Raw genomic sequence first — 23,099 nt, forward strand, 5'->3', positions numbered from 1 at the left:
GAATAGAAAAGGTGATGGAACCAGACTGCCTGGGTTTGAACCCCACTTTTCTCATCAGCTGTGTGGTCTTTAGTAAGTCATGTAATCTCTCTGAATATGTTTTCTCTTAAAAAATGGAGATGAAAATAACACCTACTTCATAGGGTAATACAATGATTAAATATGAACTACTTAGAACAATAAGGTACACAGTAATTACTTTAGAAGCTGTTACAGTTTTGTTAAGATAAGGGAAACTTTAATATGTTTAGAGTCTGATAAAAACCCAAAAGAGAGAGGTTGAAGTTAGAATGGATAATTAATGGTCTATGGTACCAAAGAAGTAGGGAGGGGGGGATCCAAGGAAGAAACAGAGGCATTGGTCCTAGACTAAATGAGGAATCTTTCTATTGTAACAAGAGTGGAAGAGAACAGGATAGGTGCAGGTGCTGATTGGGTGGTCAATTTGCTAGAAGAAGGTGTTAGAGTATAATAACGTCTGTATTCTCCAAGAAATAAAAGGCCAGGCATTTTCTGAGAGTGAGTAGCATAAAGTGAGGGATTGGAGGTTAAGAAGAGAAAGGAAGACTTGAAATGGCCCTTACAGAGTGCCAGAGAGCCAACTGACCAAAGAAATGGAACTGGATTGTTGGCAGTGTTGAGGGCTCAGAAGTGGTGACCTTAAAATTATAGTCATATTAGCTTTCCCTTTTGTGTTTCTCAGTTGTGGTGCGCAGCTGTCTGGGTTCAGACATGGAGGATGTGGGCTGTTGAGTTGATCCAAGATTGAGGTTTTTCCAGATTGATATGAGGAAAAGATAAAGAGACAAGAGAATTTATGATATTGGCACAAGGAATACTGAAAAGTATGGACCATGAACTTTAACCTGGGAGGGAAGGAGGCAAGAAAAGACAAGTGGTGGTAGAAAGTAAAAGGGACCTTGAATAGGGAACAGGTCCTCTTGAGGTCAAGTAATGGTTCTAGTGAGAATTAATACACAAACTAGTCATTTCCTAAGTAAGGAGCAGTGGTCTGTGTAAACAGGATGTTCAATTGGGGCTCTTTCTGTTTTAGTTTGGCTGAAGCCCAAGAAGTAAACAGCAGGTGCTATAATGAGAGGCTCTATTACCTAATACAGAACTTGCAAAGAGAGGGCCACTAATGTTGACCATCACCCACCTGGAGTGTGTACAAGAACTGAAATTGGCCCTGGCTGGTAGGCTCAGCAGTAGAGTGTTGGCCTGGCATGTGGAAGTCCCAGGTTCCATTCCTGGTCAGGGCACACAGGAGAAGTGACTATCTGCTTCTCTATGACCTCCCTTCCTCTCCCACAACCATGGCTTGAATGGTTTGAGCAAGTTGACCCTAGGCACTGAGGATGGCTCTATGGCCTTCTGCCAGGTGCTAAAATAGCCTGGTAGCCAAACAACAGAGCAGCAGCCCCAGATAGGCAGAACATCGCTGAGTAGGGGGCTTGCTGGGTAGATACCAATCAGGGTGCATGCAGGACTCAGTCTCTACTTCCCCTCCTCTCACTTAAAAAAAATTGGAATTGAAAATTGGTAGAAAAGCTTTCTTTGGAGAATTGTTGGGGTGCCTTAGCTTTTCTCCCCTTTATTCTAATTCAGTGATTTTCAGCTGGTATGCTGCAAGAATTTTAAAACATGTAATACCTGGCTATTTTGTCAGGAGCACTGAGCTCTTTTCCCTTAGATTGTTAAATAAAAACATGACAATAGCCAACATAACAATAGCCATCTGGTGTGAATAAATCAAAATTGTACCTACTTTTTTTGTCATATTGGCAAAAAATATGTATTTTTGATGTGTCACAGAATTTTAGTAATTAGTTTATGTGTGCCATGAGATGAAAAAGGTTGAAAATCACTATCTAGATAAAGGGAATGGTGCTCCTCTCTCCCTGAACCAATCTTCAAGGGAACTACTTGAAGAGCTTCGGCTGTACCTCCTTGAATTTGAAGAGTATAAGGACTGGTAATAGAAGCTGACCAAATTAGGGGGTGGTGGTGGTGGTGGTGGAAATCAAGACTGCATTGGGAGCAAGCTACATATCCATCAGCAGTGCAGCAAGGGTAGAAACAGCCACTCTGGAACTATCTTAGATTCCATGACTGGCTGGAGAGAGTGGCTACCAGTTGGCCAGGGACAAAGGAAGAAATTGTATTAAGCCATAAAGAGGCAAGTGACATCGACTCCATCATGGGAACTTACTGGAGTGTTCCAAGAAGAGAGTATGACTTCAAAATTCACAAAAACACCCACTGAAGAAAAGAGTGAGCAATAGGATTCTATCATCCCAGAGGCTGTTATGGTGAATTTGTGTCATAAAGTGAAACTTTGACCGCCTCTTCTCTCTCTTTCTAATACAAACAGAGGTAGCCAAACTGGGGGTGCAATGGTAAAAATAGAAGTTTCCATCCATACTCCTTTCCAGCCTGTGGCAGTAACAAGGTGAGTGAGAAGAGCTTTAGTTTTGAATGTGGTTCAAATTTTTTGAACATTTAAATGATTGAACTGAGACTATTCTTGTTACTAAGAGTTACCAAGAGAATTTTTATGACCTAAAAGTGGCCAGAAAAGTTAGTGATCTACCCTAGGGACAAGGAAAACAAAACAAAAACTAGTTTGGGAGTTGAAAAAGGCAATTGAGAGAAAAAATTACCTTATAATCCTGTAGAGTACAGCTCATTCATTGTAATAGTGGTTACTCCAAATTAGTAAACTAATAATGACAAGGTCCAGAGTGGCTGTGTGAATGGTTGGTTCCGATGGGCTAGAGTAGAAGGTCACTGAGTGAGGCAGTCAAGATATGAGAGATACGTATAAGTTGTGCCATCTTGTGGATGATAGAGTCTTCCACAATGCTGACAAAGGCTGAAGTGGAAAGACTGCAAGCCATGTGCCCAAGGCCAATGGTTCTCAAACTTTAGTTTATTTGAATCACCTAGAAAACCATTAGAAGATACAGAAACAGGCCTGTTGAAGTAGAAAAGGGCCTGCCTGAACTTCTATGTATTTTTACCAAATTCCCTACTGATCTGGAATTTACAACAAAGTGAGAACCACTGCCCAACAGAGGAGAGAAGTAACTGACTAGTTGGTGCAGAACAATATCTATCAGAAAGAAGGAAGAAGGGAAGGTAGCTTAGCAAAAAAGAAAAGACCTCTGGGAAACAATTTTTTTACTATCAGAAGGTTGGAAAGTAGTGATCTGTAAACAGTAATAGAGAAAACTAGACTTTTAACCCAATATCCATTGCTACTACATTTACTTTTCTTTTTTATTTTTGTGTAAATGAGTGTTATGAATTATGTCTCCTCAGAAAAAAAAAAAGTTGAAGTCCTAATTCTTAGTACCTTAGAATGTGAACTTATTTGGAATTAGAATCACAAAAATTTGGAAATAGATGTGATTCAAATGAGATTATACCAAAGTAAAGTGGGTCTCTAATCCAACACAATTGGTGTCCTTAAAGAAGATGGCAATGTGCAGAGACAGGGAGTGCAAGTATTGATGAAGGCAGAGATTAGAGATCTGGCTGTAAACAAAAGAACAGCAAAGCTTGCTGAATGCTAAAAAAAAAGGCAAAGAAGAATTCTCCTAAAGGTTTCAGATGAAGCCTTGTCCTACTGACATCTTCATTTTGAACTCTTAGACTTCAGAACTAGGAGACAATACATTTATGTTGTTTTACTTTTTTTTATTTATTTTATTTTTTTATTTTTCTGAAGCTGGAAACGGGGAGAGACAGTCAGACAGACTCCCGCATGCGCCCGACCGGGATCCACCTGGCACGCCCACCAGGGGCTGACGCTCTGCCCACCAGGGGGCGATGCTCTGCCCCTCCAGGGTATCGCTCTGTTGCAACCAGAGCCACTCTAGCGCCTGGGGCAGAGGCCAAGGAGCCATCCCCAGCACCCGGGCCATCTTTGCTCCAAATGGAGCCTCGGCTGCGGGAGGGGAAGAGAGAGACAGAGAGGAAGGAGAGGGGGAGGGGTGGAGAAGCAAATGGGCACTTCTCCTGTGTGCCCTGGCCGGGAATCGAACCCGGGATTTCTGCATGCCAGGCCGACACTTTACCACTGAGCCAACTGGCCAGGGCCCATTTATGTTGTTTTAAACCACCCAGTTTGTGGTACTTTCTCATGATATCCCTAGGAAACAATGACAGCCGTAATAGAATGAAATAACTGATATGATGAGATATTCTCTTCATGGTATACAATAAATCATCTTTTTTATATCCTGCCCATACTGTGTCCCTGCCCCTTTGCACTGAACCTACAGTCTCTCTCAGAACACAAAGAAACCATGTGTAAGTCAGTGGGTGCTGTTAGAACAATGAGAAAAAGTTCACTGCTTCTTGACATGCTTAAGCTGAAATGCTTTGTATTCTTGATGGAGTAGTCGGCCCCCATACTAGCATTTGGACTTATTATTGACAAATGAGTCAGTTCAATCAAGACTGGTACCTTATTTGAGTAGGTGTAAGTTAAACTTATTTTGAAAAAAAAATAGGAAAAGAGCCTGCATGCTACTCTCACAAGAAAGCACTCCCATGAGAAATCTTAAAAGTCTTCAAAGTCATACATAATGGGTTTCACCTTCAAAAATCCTTCCATATCTTCTAATTTTCATAGCTATTCTCATCTCAATATGGGAAGAAAGTCATGGGCCATGGAATGGCCCAAGGAACCACATTAATTGACCCAGGAAAAATTAAGTTCCTGATTTATTTAGCGAAGGCTACAGAAACCAAACAGTAAAGTGCTACTCAGAGCAGGAAGAGAGAGACACGGCATAGCTCATTCAGCTTTTCCAACCTCCCACAGTTCCTAAGAGGGTGCGCAGCTGTTTCTGACACCTCAGATTAAGATATAACTCCTGGTCCAGAAACGCCACTTCCAGAAATTTCTCTTATAGTAAATAATCTAAAGGGCCAAGTAGCCTGACCTGTGGTGGCACAGTGGATAAAGCGTCGACCTGGAAATGCTGAGGTTGCCAGTTCGAAACCCCGGGCTTTGCCTGGTCAAGGCACAGATGGAGTTGATGCTTCCTGCTCCTCCCACCCTTCTCTCTCTCTGTCTCTCTCCTTTCTAAAATTAATAAATAAAATAAAAACTTTAAAAAAAAAACTCTTTAAAGGGCCAGGTAAAGGACTAAAGTGGCTTATAGATTCTAGAGCAAGGATGGAGTTGGTGGTTAGTAGCTGAGCTGGGTGGTCCAAGACTTATGTCTGGAAAAGAGGTTATGTGCTACCTCTCCTCTTTTACACTAAGACCTTAAGCATGGACTGTAGAAGAGACGGGGTCTATTTATAGAGCATCGGGGCTAGAGAGTCTCATCCCAGCTATGGCTTTACATACATGGTTGGAAGTTTTCTCTCAAGTCATAAATTAGTCTTCTGTAAAATTATTTCACTTGGATGCTCTGCAGCTACCTGAATATCTAAAAACTTAGTTCATCTCAGCCCCATCTCCTTCTCCCAAATCTGTCTCTTCCTCTTGAATTTTATTTTTCTACACTCTCTTAAACTCCCCCCAAAAGATTTATAGACTTGTACTATCTCAAATTGCTCACCTCTCCCAGAGTCTCCAATCTGCCTTCAGTATTCTTCACATTCCTGAAATGGCCTGAGTAAGGCCTCCAGTGACCCTGGTGGTGTCTACTTTTCCATCACTTTATTTACTTCATGCTTCCTTCTCAGCAGCATTCAAGCTGCCTGCTTCTCAGTTGATTATTCTCCAGTCTTGACCTGTGGTGCATTATACATCCTGGTTTTCTTTCTACTTCCTTTCCCTGTTCCTTTTCTATCTTCTTACATTCTCCCCTTCAATCTCCAAAATACAGAGTTCCTTTAACATAATGTAAAATACCATCAATATATGCTGATCATCATGTATCTAGTAGGCTTGTAAACATAATTACTAACTTGACGTCTCTCTGTGTCTCTAGGGCATCTCAAACATAACATAGCTCCAACCAAACTCTTGATTTTCTTTCAAAACCTCTTAGGTTAACTTGTCCTTGCCCTGTCTTCCCAATTTAGTAAGTGGCATTACATTTCATGCAGTTACTCAAGCCAAGTACCTCTCCCTTTCCCTCATCTCCTGCATCTGATCCATCTACAAACTCTATGGTTTCTACTTTCTCCACAAATCTCAAATGTACTTGTCTTTATTCTCCTTCTATCACTTTGGTCTAAGAAAAAGCCTCCAAGTTGATTTCTCTGATACACCTCTTGCCACCCTCACCCTCACCCCAATCTCTTGACTCAGAACAAAATATACTCTGAAAATCTTCTTACTATGGCCTCCAAGGCCATGCATGACAAAGATTTTGCTAATCTCTCCAAATTCACTCATTCCATTCTTTCCTTTGCCCACAAAGCTTAAACCTGGTGTCCTTTCAGTTCCTGGGACCAGCCCAACTATTTCCTGCCTCAGGGTTTTTTGGGTTTTTTGCACAAACTGTTCCTTTTTCCTTGAACATTCTCTGCCCACTCTTTTTATGTGTATTTCCTTCACCTAATTACACTTGACTTTAGGTACAGTGATTGACTCATAGTAGGCTTTCAGTAAGTACTTGCTGAATGAGCAACCAAATAGATTTGACCAGAAAATTTACCAACAACCCACAGGTCAGTGAATACGATAAAGGGAAACCATTCACTCTATGCAGAAAATTCCTGGTGTTCCTTTTCCTTAAGGATTCTACAATCTCATTGGGCAGGTAAAAAAATAGCCAAAATACTGGAAGAACAATATTTAACTATCATGAGACATGTAAACAGGAAGGGTATAAATCACAAATAAATAATAACTACTCACTTAGGCAGCAGCGGTATAGAAAGATGATAAATTACTAAATGATTATTATAGACTCATGGTTCCCAACATTTCATCACTAAGGATTTGTTTTATTATGCTTTTCCCACAATGACCTCATTTTTTACAGAACATTTATCTAGTAAACAAACTATATTTATCATGCAATAATTTACCTTTTCATTTTCAACCCTATGAAATTCTTAGACATATATAATCCCTAATTAGAACATTTAATCAACATGCTATGAAAAAAATACAAGCCAAAAATAGGGCCAGGTAGCATTGTTTCAGTATAAATAGAATTTTCACTGGGCTTTTTAACTTTTTAAATATCTTGCAAACTTCTACCTGATATTCCATCCAAAGCTTTAGCATATACGTTTTGTAGAGAAAATAATACATTTGGTACATTTGTCCTTTTTATTCATAAATGCTTCCTTGTGGTTCTTCACTGATTAATAACAATAAAGTAATTGGATTCCTTGGGGGAGAGAAACTCTTATCACAATGGAATTTTTTTTTTTTTTGTATTTTTTCCGAAGTTGGAAATGGGGAGGCAGTCAGACAGGCTCCCGCATGTGCCCAACTGGGATCCACCCGGCATGCCCACCAGGGGGCAATGCTCTGCCCACCTTGGGGCATCACTCTGCTGCAATTAGAGCCATTCTAGCGCCTGAGGCAGAGGCTACAGAGCCATCCTCAGCGCCTGGGCAAACCTTGCTCCAATGGAGCCTTGGCTGCGGGAGGGGAAGAGAGAGACAGAGAGGAAGGAGAGGGGGAGGGATGGAGAAGCAGATGGGCGCCTCTCCTGTGTGCCCTGGCTGGGAATCAAACCTGGGACTGCTGCATGCCAGGCCTACGCTCTACCACTGAACCAACTGGCCAGGGCCTACAATGGAATTTTGATAATAAGGTAATCAAGGTTTATATTACCCACCAGAGAACTAAAATACATTAACAGATGGCAGAGCATTGCTCTACCTCAAGGCAGATGTCACTTATGGACTCTAATATGCCTCCTCTCTTCTCCAGTGTTGTCATGCAGCAGTAGAGAAAGAAACAGAGAGGAAAAAAGTGAATAAGACTTCTCTTTTAATGAAACTATAAGGTATCTTTTTATCCTGTTTTTATGATAGGAAGTAATATGACATATTAGTCCAAGATAATTCAAGCACTAAAACTCTGTTTTTTCTTTGTACTTGATATGTGATTTTAATCATTTTAGATACCATGAGACCTTAAATAATTTCCATCAAGAGAAGGGAGAACATGTAAATGTTTTATATCCATAAAATGAACACTCACTCGTGCTTTAAAAATATCTGAAATAAGCTAATACTTTTCAAACTGTCACACTTTGAGAACATTTTCTAAAATCTGATCATTATCAACAATATTGGTGTTTCTATAGAGGAGTTCAAAATATACGAGCAAATTATGTTATGTAAGTTCTAAAGAAGAAGAATGTTAATCATATAGTTATTGAGCAACTTAGCAACTTAACACCAGAAGTCAAGATATTTCAATTCATGATTTTGCTAACAGGAGCTGAATCTTCTATTTTTTAATAGCTTTTGTGTGGGAAGCCAGCTGTAGTTTAGTTGGTGGAAATTTTTATCTTAGAAGACAAATGCTTGATAGATAAACTCTTTTGATTCTTAATGTACCCCACGATGGATCCAAATTATAACTTTTCCTGTCAAGATGTTCAGAAATATATTTATCTTAAAACCTTAAAGAACTCTACAAATGAACATTTTCCTCTACATTTTAGTCACAGAAAAAACAACCATGGTAACTCTTCTGAGCTACCTCTGCAGAGCTGGAATCCAAGCCTGTTGGGTTTTTATTATATTATAAATTTTTATTTCTATATATATTTACCACAATAAAAGAAAAGTTATGTATAATAAAATAATATATATAAAATATAACATTTAACCAAAATATGGCATTGACTACATCTACAATATTGTCTAACAATTAGCATTATTACTAAAACTTTTCTATCATCCCAAAGAGAAACTCTGTATCACTATATATATTTTATGCAACATGATGAGTGTTTATTTATTAAATAAACAGTTTATCCACTAAAAAGATTTTTCAAGTAACCACCATATGTATCATCTTGTGCTCAGTACTGGAGATGAACAATGAACCACTATGGAGAGCAAGAGTAAACAGTAGAGTTTACTCTTATTAGACAATAGAATAAAAAATTATTCGAATATATTTTTGAACATTTGTGCCTTTCTGTAAATGGCCAGGTGGCCAATGCACCATTCATTTAACCTGACAATGACCCTATGAGGCAGGTCTGATTATTATCCTGATGCTACAGGTAATAATAACCCTAAAGCAAAGGGAGATTAAGTAATTTGTCCAAAGTCACATAGCTAATAAAAGTTGAAACTGGATTTCCAATCCAGGCTGACAGGTTCAGAGTATGTGTCCTTAAAGCAATATCTGCAACTATTTTTAACAGATAGATTTTGAGATATAATTTCCATAAAATACAATGCACCCATTTTTAATTATGGTTTAATGAGGGGTTTTTTTTGGGGGGGGGTTGTTGTTTTTTTCTGATTTACTTATTCACTCCATATAATGTTATCAAGATCCCACCATTTTGTTGTAAATGATCCGATGTCATCATTTCTTATGGCTGAGTAGTATTTCATAGTGTATATGTGCCATATCTTCTTTATCTAGTTGGTTTAATGAGTTTTAACAAGTGAATACCAACCATACTACAACCACAGTCAAGAAATAGCATATTTTCATCACCCTGAAATATTCCCTTGTACCCTTTTGCTGTTCATGCTCCCTGAACCACAACCTCTAGGCTTAGGCAACCACTAATGTGCTTTCTGTAACTATATATCTATATTAGATTTTTCCTTTCTAGAATTCCATATAAATAGAATCATACAATACTTACTCTTTTAACATCGAGTTTCTTTTGCTCAAAATACTGTTTGAGATTATTGATACTGTTGCTTACATTAGTTGTTCCTTTTAATACCTGGGTAATATTTCATTGTGTGAGTATTCCATCATTTGTTCATCAATTCATCTGTTGATGAACATGTGGGTTGTTTGCAGCCTTAGCTGTATGAATAAGGCTGTTGCAAACAGTCATGTACAGATCTATACTGATTCATATTTTCATTTGTCTTGGATAAATACCTATGAATGAGATTGGTGAGTTGTATGGTAAGTGTATGTTTAGCTTTGTAAGAAACCGCCCAATTATTTTTCAAAGCAGTTGTAGCATTTTATGTTCCCTCTAGCAATGTTTGACAGCTCTAGTTACTTCTTGTTCTTGCAAACAGTTGGTATTACAATCTTTTTCATTTCAGCCTGTCCAGTGGTTATGTAGTGGTGACTCATTCTAGTTTTACTTTGCCCTTCCTCGAATACTAATAATATGAAGCATTTTTTTTCAGGTATTTTCTGGTCATTCATATATCTTCTTTTGTGAAGTGTTTGTTCAAACCATTTGCCCCTTGTTTTTTTGTTGTTTTTTTCTTTATTAATTTTTAGAGAGGAGAGAGAGTGAAAGAGAAAGAGAAAGAGAGAGAGAGAAGGGGGAGCAGGAAGCATCAACTCCCATATGTGCCTTGACCAGGCAAGCCCAGGGTTTTGAACCGGTGACCTCAGCATTCCAGGTCGACGCTTTAAACACTGCACCACCACAGGTCAGGCATTGCCCCTTGTTTTACTGGATTGTTTTATCTTCATACTATTGAGTAGGAGTTCTTTATATATTCTGGATACCAGGCTTCTGTCAAATGTGTCTTTTGCAGCTATTTTTTTTTTTTTTTATTTTTCTGAAGCTGGAAACAGGGAGAGACAGTCAGACAGACTCCCGCATGTGCCCGACCGGGATCCACCCGGCACGCCCACCATGGGGCGATGCTCTGCCCATCCTGGGCGTCGCCATGTTGCGACCAGAGCCACTCTAGCGCCTGGGGCAGAGGCCACAGAGCCATCCCCAGCGCCTGGGCCATCTTTTGCTCCAATAGAGCCTTGGCTGCGGGAGGGGAAGAGAGAGACAGAGAGGAAGGCGCGGCGGAGGGGTGGAGAAGCAAATGGGCGCTTCTCCTATGTGCCCTGGCTGGGAATCGAACCTGGGTCCTCCGCACGCTAGGCCGACGCTCTACCGCTGAGCCAACCGGCCAGGGCTCTGCAGCTATTTTTTTTTTCCAATTTGTGGCTTGTCTGTTTTTCATTTTCATGAAGTTTAATTATCATTAAGTAATTTGCTCTAATTTTTGTTTTTAGAAATTATTGCCTATTTCAGGTTCAGAAAGATTTTCTTCCATGTTTTCTCATCCAGTCTTTTATAATTAAGTATGGTGTTAGTTGCAGGATTTTGTAAATGTCCTCGCTCAAGTTGACTTGTTGAGAAATTTTATCATAAATGAAACATTTATCAAATGCTTTTTCTGTATTTCCCTTTATTCTGTTAATACATTGAATTACATTAATCAATTTTTAAATTTCAAATCAGTGTTATTTTTTTGAGATAAACTTCACTGAACCATGCATGATATAGTATCCTTTAAATACTGTTGGGTTTGATTTGCTAATATAATGCATCTACATTCATAAGGAATATTGGTCAATGGTTTTCTTTTCTTATAATGTCTTTAACAGGTTTTGATATCAGTAATGCTGGCTTCATAAATGTGTTGGGATATATGCCTCCCTCCTCAATTTTGTGAAGCAGTTTTTGTAGAATTGATATTATTTTTCTTAAATATTTGATGAAAGTTACCAATAAAGCCATCTAGGTCTAGAGTTAGGCCCATATTAGGACTTCAATTTTTAAAATTTAATTTCTTTAATAGATATAAGGTTAAGTAGATTTTCTAATTTTTTAAAAATCAATGTTGATTATGTATGTCTTTTAAGGAATTTGTTCACTTAGGTGTCAAGTTCATTGACATATGTGTTCATATTATTTTATTATGCTTTTAATATTTATAGAACCTAAAGTGCCGCCCCCTCTTTGGTTTCTAATACTGTATTGGTTTCTTGTTTCCTTTTGTCTATTGATTTTATTGATGTTTTTTAAAAACAGCTTTATTTTGATTTTTCTCTTTTTCTGTGTTCTATTTTATTGACTTCTGCTCTTATCTTTACTATTTCTTTCCTTCTGCTGACTTTGGTTTAAAATCTTCTTTGTATATCCTCTTAAGTTAAAAGCTTTGATTGATTTTGTACCTTTATTTTATTCTAATATAAGCCTTTAAAGGTATAAATCTGCCTCTAAGCACTGCTTTTGCTTCATCCTACAAATTTTCATATTTTGTACTTTCATTTTATTATATTCAAGATATTTTTTTATTTTCCTGTGTTTCTTCTTTGATGCACAGTTTTAAAAGTGTATAGTGTAATTTTCAAATATTTATATATGTTCTAGATTTCTTTTATAATTAATTTTGTTTATAGTCAGAGAATATCTGTCCTCTGAATGGTTTCAATTAGGATTTATGTGATGGCCCATAATATGGTCTATCTTGATGCACTTGAAAAGGTCTGTATCCTGCTATTGTTAGGTAGAATAGTCTAAACATGTCAATTAGATCAACCTGGTTCTTAATATTCTATGTCTTTATTAATTTTTTCCTACTTGTTAAATCACTTATTGAAAAATAAGTATTGACATCTCTGACTATAATTGTTGATTTGTCTATTTTTCCTTGCAGTTCTATTAGTTTTTGCTTCATGTATTTTGAAGCTCTATTATTAGGTATCATCCATGATACTCCATTCTGGCTAGTCAAAACTCAAAGGTCTTAAAAAAAACAAAAAACTCAAAGGTCTTCCAGGCATATGTAAGCACTGAAAATTGGCTTATACCTCCCAGTCATGATATAATCTCCTACAATACTGTGTATATCAATCAGTATAATCTAGGATGTGCTGTGATAACAAGCAACCCCCAAAGCTCGGTGGCTTATAACAACAATGTTTTTATTCTTGCTTATGCTGCATGCCCACTGATGTTGGCTGTGACTCTATTGTGCATCTTCTTTTGAGACTCAGAGTGATAGAGCAGTTGCTGTTAGAACATTACTTGTCATAATTGCAGACATACAGAACAGAGCAAACAATGTACTGGCTTTAAATCTGTTTCCTCAAAGTGTCCAATGTCACTTCTATTCATATTTCATTGGATAAATCAAGTCTTATGACCAAGGCTAACATCAATAGGATAAGGAATCCAATCTTTCCCCAAGAAGGAGCACAAATATTTGTGAGTAATATAGTTTACCACACTATGCTAAGCATTCAAACAGCTTCTTCTTTAATCATAGTAGCCTTCTAGAAATTGGTACTATTATTATCTCTATTTTATAGATGAAGAATATGAGCCACAAGGAGTAACCTGAAAAAAATCAAACAATATAGTTGTCTCCCCTTATCTGAAGTTTTGCTCTCCATAGTTCCAGTTACCTGTGGTCAAACATGGTCAAATATTAATTGAAAAAGTCTAGAAATAACCAATTCATAAGTTTTAAATTGCATGTCATTCTGAATAGCATGATGAAATCTTGTATACTCCTACTCAGTTCTGCCCAGACAAGAATCATCCCTTTGTCCAGCATACCCATGCATATATGCTTCTGGCTTGTTTTATCATTTAATAGCCAACTTAGTTATCAGATCAACTGTCTGGGTATCATGGTGCTTGAGTTCAAGTAATACTTATTTTACTTAATGATTTAAGCCTCAAAGTGCACGAGTAGTGATGTTGGCAATTCAATATGCTAAAGAGAACCTGCAAAATGCTTTCCTTAAGTGAAAGGTATGTATGAATAGGAAAAAACAGTGCTTTCCATGGTTTTGGGCATCTAATGGGAGTATGGGGGTCTTGATGTGTATCCCACACAGATAAGGTAGAATAATACTGTAATCAAATAGAGATACCTGGACCCAACTTGTTTGACCCCAGTGTAATTGTGCTATATGTCATAAGAGATAAGGAAAAGGAAGTAGTGGGGGAGTTTGGGAAGAAATGTAACAGAGAGAAAAGAAACAAAGGGAGATACTAAAAGTAATTGCAAACTACCTCCTATGGAAATCTGATCTAGTGATCAGAAAGGGATAAGGAAAAGAGAATGGAAAAGGCCAGAGAAATGAAGAAACTTCTCTTATCTGAGTTCTTCCCAGTCCACCCCTCATCTGTTCACTTTGTACTGCATGCCCTTATCTCACGCCATTCCAAATAAGCCCAGCTCCTGCCTCACCATATTCCAAAGGCCCTAACACCATTATCTACTCTGAGGTCCCCCAAAACACCAGTCTATTTTAATTGACTATTATATTTCTACAGTGTAAAAATAAATAAGATAAAATAAAATAAAACTCAATGTCAACTACATAAATTTGACATTGACCAAAGGTATTTCCATCATTTATACCTAGCTTGCTGTAAAATTCCAACCATTGACAATTTTGTATTGTATCTGGAAACATGAATGAAGATAAACCAATTAACAAAGCTTTCTGAAGCAATTCTATGAGAATTAGTGGTAGATATAGCTTATTAAAACAATCTTATAATTATATGAAAAAAATAAACTAGAAAATACTAGCATATATTAAAAAGGCTTAATTTCATACTATATAAAATACTCATACAAAAATATTAGATCCTTATAAGTAAATACACTGGGGAAAGAAATAGATGATTCCTTGAAGAGGAAATAACTAGCAAACAAACACATGGAAATAATTCAATCTTACTAATTTTAAAAAATGCAAATTAAAACAACAAGGAGGACCATTTTACATTTACTAAATGAACATACAACTCTTTAAATGTCACTATTGGCCACAGACCTTTTTGGTTTTTTTTTTTTTAACTTTTTTTCTTTCAGTGACATTGCTATGATCTTAAAGTGCTGGTGTTACTCCTTGTTGAGAATGACATGGTAACCACACATAATAAGTATATATAGATTAAAAGTCATAATATTTTCCCAGTTGGACTCTAAGCTTGTCCCAGCATTCTGGGCTGTGGGAGGTTGGAGGGGTGGAAGTTGGTCACAGTAGCCATTTGGTAAACCTCTGATGGCTGTGTCTCAAGGAAAAGACAGGAAGCTGTGGTTGGGGCTCTCCAAGCTCCTTGGTCACTGGGAAAAATAGAAACTTCATTACATCCAGGCTTTTGACCTTCAATCCTACCACTAGAAAATATTCTGAAGAAAGAATCCATAAGGAAAAAATAAATAAATAAAGATTAGCTGCCACATTAATTATTATAAGAAATATTATAAAATAAATGTCTGACAGCAGGGGAATAATTAAAAATATAGTGTAGTTACTGAAATTACAGACTATGCAGCAGCATGAGACATGCATCAGACATGGTCTTAACTGACAATGGGGGAATGTACTCATTATGATTATCCATGAGGGCTAAAGGGAGTAGATGCAAAATTAGCTCTGTGGAGGTGACAAGGTGGTAAGCAAAAGTTCTCTCTCACTGATTTAGATTATTGTGTAACACAGATAGAGTATTTATATAATAAGAATTCTATTTTTAGAGAAAAGGAGAAATAGGACACTATGACCCTTTGTACTCTGCTTCTCATTGGAGGCTCCATGATTTCATTACAATGCAAAACTCAAAATTATTCCCATTTTTGGTATATTCTAATAATACATTATAAGCTTACTCAAAATTTGAATTGGCCATCCTCATGGAAGGGTTTACGTGTAGATAAATAGCTTTTATATTAAAACAATTAGCTTGGAAGACTAAATGGAGAATGTACACTACTCCTGTTGTCCATTGAAGTTTGTTTAAATTACAGGGCATTATGTGGGGTGTTGGTGAAGTCAGAAAGCATAGTTTTAAAAGCATGATATTTATATTTAAAAAATGTTCAATATGTTTTTGTTTCTAAGAAATTTCAGATAAGAAATCTCTCCATGTAAATTGTTATTTGATTGTTATTCTGAAGATGGTACACTAAATACACAATATTGTCTGTGTTTCCAACCTTTTCGCTACTCCTGTACTATTTTTATTGCACTTTTCCAGATTAACAATTAGAGTCATTACATTACATTTTTTTAATTTAAAAAAAAATGTATTTACTTAGAAGCATTCAGAATGTCAACAAAACAGCTGCAAGTTGTTTTTTTTTTGCAATTATAGAGTGGTATTCAGTTAACAGAACAACAATCATTTTGTATAAGCTGCATCAGAAACAACTGAAGATGAAAAAACTACCATCTTCATATATCACTAATCTGTGCTGTGCACCAGCAAGAACCTGCTTTAAATCTCCATGCCAGTTTACAACCCTCATACTGTACCAGGCAAGATTAGTGGCTATCAAAAATACCACCAGGACAGGGCTATCCAAAGACACATTCAGTACTGTATTAACTAGACAAAGAAAGACAATGTACGGGTTAGAAACAAATCTTACACAGACTTGCATTTACATTTATTTGAAAAGGAGTGAGTCATGTACTGGAGGGTTAAACACTTTGTAGACAAGAAAGAAACCTGTGCTAAAACCAATTTATTCATCTTCTTCTCCATCTTCATCTTTCTCCTCTTCTTTTTTGGCCTCTTTCAGTCTTAACAACTTCTCCTTTTTTGTTGCATCAGGCTTTCCTTTGGCTCAGTTTGCAGCAATATCCTTTGCCTGTTTCTCCAGCTCAGCAGCCTTCTTTCCAACAGGTTGTTGTCACCTGCAGCCTGTGACTCTACATCTCTCCCAGGGGACAGGCCCGGATGTTCCCCTCTGCTTTTTGGGTGATACTCAGAACAAAACAAGGAAAAGGCCGAAGGCCTCTCGGGGGCACTGGGATCCTTGAACTTCTTTTTAGTTTCCCCTTTAGGAGGGATATAAGTTTTCATTTCTCTTTCATAACAGGCCTTGTCCACTTTTGCCATGTGTTCACATTTTCCTTCCTCTTTAGCAAACATGGTCATCCACTTCTCTGAGTGTTTAGAAAACCCTGAGACATTGAGGCATCTGGGTGCTTCTTCTTGTGCTCCTCCTGGCAAGTTTGCACACACATAAAGCATAACATTTTGCCTCTCAGATTCTTATGATCTCCTCTGCACATGTTTAATTTCCTCAGCAAGCACGGGGGTCCCACAGTGCCCATCTGGCACTCACTGGCCAGGACACTTTTTCTGTGGAGCTCAGTGGACTGCAATCATCACTATGTTACATTTAGAGATGATTCATCTGAACCGCAATATGGATGTTGAAGAGAGACATTCAGCATATACTTTGGAAATGTAACTAAAATATTGTTTTTTACAAACAAACTTATTTGAGGTTTTGAACACCTTGTAGTGTCTCCCCCTTAGTGTTGCATCTTGTCAATGGCAAGGATAGAAAAACCAGACAAAGTCTCCCAGATGGAAGGGTGGTGGATGAGTGGAGCAAGTGGGAAGCTATAAGTTTGTGTAGCTGTTTTGGCTGAGGAAAGCTAGGTTTGAATAGAAGCTTGGAAATGAGTATGGGTTCACTGCTGGATGGGGGTGAGAGTGCAAGGAAAGAACAGGGGTGGGGAGAAGAGCTGTGTACCCCAATACTTCTGAAAACAGCTTTCTTAGTATTCACCCATTGAGGTGAATGAAGCTTTGTTCGTAGCTCTCCTCACCCTCAGAGGTAACAGTGCAGAAATCCTGTGTGCGTGTGTGTATGTAACATGGGGGTGGTGGCACAGGCAGTGGTATGAGGAAGAAGAGGAAAATTCAAAGGAGAGAAGATAATGAGGCTGTTGAGTGTGGGAGCTCAGAGCAGAAAATATTCAGGTGCCTGGGAGAACAGGAAGGCATGTATTGATATATAAATGAGTGTGTATTTCTTTTTAGATTCTTTCATTCAGAAGACATCTCCCTGGAGACTGAGGCATCCCCTGAAGTGCTGTCAGCTCCACTTAACTGAACTAACGGAGGAAGAGTGAAATGCTAGGTGAAGGAAGTGCCTTCAGCCGCTCCCAGGGAGAGCCAGCACTGGGAGCAGAAGCAGGATGGTGAGAGGAATGCCTGACCCGAACCAGTTGAAGACCATGTTTCCAGATGTTCCTTTTTCATACTCTCAACCTCACTGCAACAGTGCCCTAATCAGGAAGGAAAATTGTATTGTCCTGTGGCCCTCTCCCGCACTAGGGCAGCTGGATGGCTGCTCCCCACACTCTTTCTCTTACCTTCCTTACTTCCAGCCAGACACCAAGGCCTCCAGCCTCAAAGGAGAACCAGTCCTGGGACAGTACCAATGACAAGTCCAGGAGGTGTGGCTGAAAGGGTTTCAGAAGCCCTGTGCTCTGTCAGACACTCTCCCCAGTGGCCCTGCCTCTCCCTTCTGCCTATGCTCTTCCTCAGAGGCCTGCCCGCCAGAAGTGTGTCTCTGGTCAGGAGTCATTAGGGCAGAGGGAGTTTGTGGGGCTGAAATGCCACATTGGATACATTTGCAACAGCCTTCTGTGCTACTCTTTTTATATTGTAAATGTAAAGCAATCAATCTGCAGTGTTGCTTTTAGGGTCCTATAAATCTCATTGTTTCTGAGGACAGTGTGCTCCAGGTTGGAAAACAGCAAAACCCCAATAAGCAAACATTTGGAACACAGACCTTTTAAAAAATGTTGTCTACAGCCTTTGGCAATGCCATCTGCGTACTACAAGTGTTTCTTGTGTACGTGATGTGTGTGGGAAGCATAGTGTCCATGCCTTCATAAATGGGGCACTGCTGCTGGTGCTCTAGGAAGGTTGTGGATTGTTCCCCAAATGCCCTTGGCTCACATAGTGATGATACTTTCCTTCTGATTATATCAGAGAGGAGGTCTCAGTTTGGAATTGTTCTAATGCTTGCTTATTGCTAGTATTATTACTATTATTTTAACAGGTGTAGGCTCAGAGCTCTTGGCTAGTTTGGTTGATACAGAGGGCAGAGTCCCAGACTGGATCCAGCTTGCAGATGAGATTCACACTGATATATGTAGAGCCAGCATTCTAAAATTCAGAAAACTTGCCTAAAACCCAGATTTCTAGCTTCTGTTGAACAATCTGAACATCTGGCAACTCTTGCAATTTTTTATGGCAACAGCTGGCTCTCCCCTGTAAATCGGACAGAAGCACTCCAATTTGCTACAGTCACCAGCACTCCTGATTGTGTTGTACAGGACCCATATTATTCACTTTCAATAACTCCTCCAGCCCCTCTTGGCATTTGAGTCTTAGGTCTACTTTAGGAATTCTATGGCTAAAATGGTAGATCACAGTCAAACTTGGGTTCTAAGCTAAGGAATTGGGTCTTTATTCTGTAGGAAATAGAAAGCCATTAGTAATTTCTAGTAGGGCAAACAAGGTTTGAAGCAACTATTTCAAAAATGATTCTGACTTTTATTCAAAGCTGGGAATGAGAGGAGGAGAAGGAGGCAGGAGGCTGGTGAGGAGTGACTTTAAACCTCATTGCCTGGGGAAATGAGGGCTGGGGCTTCTTGCTGGACTGGGTAGCGAGGAGCTGGACCTCCCAAACTGTGAAATGAGTGAGTGTGGCCTTTTAGACGTTCAGTTAAGAGCAGTGTTGGGAGCCTTGGGCAGTGCAGGGTAAGCAGGGAGCCAGATGAGGATTAGAAACACAAACATGTTCACCAGAGAGGTAGGGCTAACTGGCTCAGAGCCTAGAGGGATTTTTTGAAGCAGAACTACAGAGAGAAGGGCCTTCAATAGGGCTTATAAGCAGAATGGGAATTTCTAAAGTGGGCAAGCTGGTTCTGGCCAGGCAGGTAAAGGCCCAACCAGGGTGGTAGCTGTAGTAATAGAAAAAGTTGGAGAGAGGTGAGGGCCATTTAGAAGGAAGATTCAATTGAATTGATGACTAATAGGAAATTGGATCTGAAAAAATAACTTTAAGACTTTTAACTAGGGAGTCAAGATAATTAGCACCCTATTCACACACATAAAAAGTGAGAAAGAGGAAGACATTCTTAAGTATATAAAATATGAGGAACCATCAGGATGACCAGTAGGCATGGAAGGGACTGGAGTTTGGAGAGGTCTAGATTAAAAATAAATATTAGAGTATCATCTGCACAGAGATTGGAGATGCAGAGGGTGAATGAGAAGGAGAGTGAGGAGTGAATCTTGGGGTGTATTTTATGTCTGAGAGTTCAGGAAAGCATTAGGAGTGGTCTGAAATGGAAGAGAAACATTTAGCTCCATGCGAATCAAGGGGCAAGGCCATGGTGTTCAGTTATGTCAAAACCTTGAACAACCAAAGCAAATGAGAACCAAGAAGCAAAAGTGGAGCCAAAGGAAAGTGTTTTCTAGAGAATAGATTTCCATTTTCATTTGTTTTTTTGACAGATATTTGAGAACCTGGCCTTTATCTGGGTCCTGAACAAACTGAAGTGTGCAAAACAAAGACCTCCTCATGGAGTGCACATTCTACTGGAAAAGACCATTAGTAAACAATTATTGACTATGACCAATGCTACGATGAAAAATGAAGCATGGTTAATGGATAGAGAGTGACAGCATGGTCCAAAAAGATCTCTCTGAGGAGGTGGCATTTAAACAGAATCCTAAAGTGAGAGAGTAGGCTATGCACATATCTGAGGGAGAATATTCTAGGCAGAGGGGAAAGCAAGGGGAAGGCCCAAGTCTGGGTGTGAAAACAGCAAGGAGACCAGAGTAGCTGAAGAACCAGGGAAAAAGAGCTATGGACCAGGTCATGAAAGACCAGATAGGCCATGTGAAGGACTGTGGTAGTCACCCTGTGTGAGGGGCCCATCGGATCAACCTAACTCAAGCAGGCAGTTAGGTGGGGAGGTTTTTGTCATAGCTGAAGTGAGAAATGGTGATTTGAGGCAGAAGGAGTATGAGAAGGATGCTAGAGGGATGGAGCTGTCAGAGAGGGAGACATTGCAGATGCTGTGAGGATGGGGGACCAACACAGCTGAGGGCACAAGGAGGAGGGAAACTGTGGCATGCAAGAATTCGGTCATCTACACTCAGGGGCTGTTGAGAAGGCAGGGTGCTCCGGCCTTCATTTCAACCACTTTGTGTTTCCCTTCGAGAGCCCTGTGGTATGGCAGCTGTTATCAGAGGATGATGAATCTGTTGAAAGAAGGCTCACTTGGGGAGGAAATGTGTATTTTCATTGTTTGATAGGAAAATGTTGACCTTGACAGACCTCAAGTATTGGCCTAGAAAAAGGGCTTCTTAGCTCAGGCTCATTGGAGTTTTAAGAATAACACCTCATGACACCTCCTCTTTAGCTTGACTCTGTGGTTTCCTGGACTTTGTGTACCCACATGGGGTGGCCCCATGTGGCCCATCCCGAGGACCACCACTCACACTAGGTAACTTGCCCTAGCGGGCTCTCTGGGCTGCACACTGGCACTCAGTCAGTGTTCCCACACTGCTTGGATTGCAGCAGGCCTTTTCTCAAAAACCTTCACAGGACCCTTCACACTCAGCAAGTTGAAGTGAGTACCTCTTCCAAATGGCCTAACTTCCACCAAAGTCCTACTTATTTCCTCCTTATTCCAGGATCCAGCCAAATGGCACTGCTTGCTTTTCTCCAAGCACATCTCACCTTACTCTCTTTCTGGGCATTTGCTCCTGCTCTTCCCCAAACACTTTCCTTCCTCCCTGCATGAGTCTGTTGCTCTAAGGGCAGATGCTCCCCTTTCCTCTTGTTTGTACCATCTCAGGTTGATAGTATAAAGCCTTGAACCTAACAGTCAACAAATACTGAATTGGATTGCTTTTCAGATGAGACAAACAAGAATTCTAAAAGACATGAGAATGTGGGAAGACCAACTTGTACACCAAGTATGCCCAAAGGTTGGAAGGTGCTAGAAGGAAAAGGAGAAGGACAGTCAGCCAATGAGATAGACACAGACATGGGGGCAGCCAATCACATGTGCCTGACAGTGAAGGAGGCACAGGCTCAGGGCCAGGACTGCAGGTCACCTTCCCACATGTGACGCTGCTGTCTGGACCAGCCACCTGAGGATCCCCTAGACTGCAGAATTTATAGGGGCTGATAAGTTCTTCCAGGTGGCTTCAGGAAGCCTTCCTACCAGTCATTTTACATAGCAGTTGAGTTAGAACAGCAGACCCCCTCTACTCTCTTAATTTATGTGCCTACCTCTGGCTATAAAGGCCTGGTTCACCAGACCAATTCCCATACCCTTCTCATTTATTCTGGTTTTCTTTAACTGTTTATCAGCATGAAATCATCCCAAAATTTATGACCTGCACCTAACTATCAAAAATAACATGCCACAATAGATTCTCAGTTCCCCAAACAGCTTTTTCAGCTGTTAGAGTGCCAAAAACGTCTATCATTACTTAATTCTGTTGACCTCCAACTAGGTTGCTGTAAGGCCAGGAGCCGCCATTGTGGCCATTCACATGCAGGTTCCCATTGGATTCGGGCAGACGATAAAGAAATGGCGGAGTCAGAGGATGGGGGGCCATCCTATTTATTGGTGTCTCACCAAGACAGGCAAACCACAAAAGAAGACAAGGGAAAAGCAGAAAACCAGCTTTTCCCATGAAGGGCAAGGGATCAGGGAAGCCCCTGCAATCGTGATAGCAGAAACTGAGTGAGCCAGCTCCTGGTCTGTCCCACTTTATAGTGTAGAAAACCAAAATCCCTTAATCCAATATACAAACAAGGAAATCTCTGATACAAAGTCACTTATCCAAGGCATAATTGGATTCCTCATGAGAGTGCACCACCCAGATCATACAATCAGTCAAGGGTGTGGGGAAAAGCTTAGTCCTAAAACCAAACCTTAGGCTACAATGACCTGGCCTGCTTATAGCCTGTCCCCCACACCCAATATAAGTCACAAGCGAGCAAACATATATATCATATTTACAAACTTATTTGACCAACAGTTGCAATAAAGAATTAGATGCATAGCTTTCCTGGGCCCCACCCCTGGAAATCCTGAATCCGTAGGCTGTGGTGGGACCTAGCATTTAAATTTTAACATACCTCCCAGCTGCTTCTCACACAGCTTTAGGAATAGTGATATAATCTCTTCACTTGTCTTATGAATGAGAACTTTAAGGAAAATGTACTTGGCCACCTGGTCCAAGGTCATGTTGCTGGTGTTAATAACAACACTTCCTTAACACTTCATGGGATACTTATTCACATGATCCTTCAATAGCCCATGAGGGTAGTATTATAACAGGATCATACCCAGTTTACACAGGAAGGAAAGTGTGGGTCAAATAAGTTTGCAA

At 39.6% G+C, this 23,099-nt stretch overlaps 1 pseudogene; it reads right to left on the minus strand.

Annotated features, from left to right (window-relative positions):
• Positions 1-16,389: 16,389 nt before the first annotated feature.
• On the minus strand, positions 16,390-16,942 carry LOC136323028 (high mobility group protein B1 pseudogene; annotated as a pseudogene).
• Between the last annotated feature and the right edge of the window lie 6,157 nt (positions 16,943-23,099).

The sequence above is a fragment of the Saccopteryx bilineata genome, chromosome 2 (assembly GCF_036850765.1).
Source record: "Saccopteryx bilineata isolate mSacBil1 chromosome 2, mSacBil1_pri_phased_curated, whole genome shotgun sequence".
Taxonomy (NCBI): Eukaryota; Metazoa; Chordata; class Mammalia; order Chiroptera; family Emballonuridae; genus Saccopteryx; species Saccopteryx bilineata.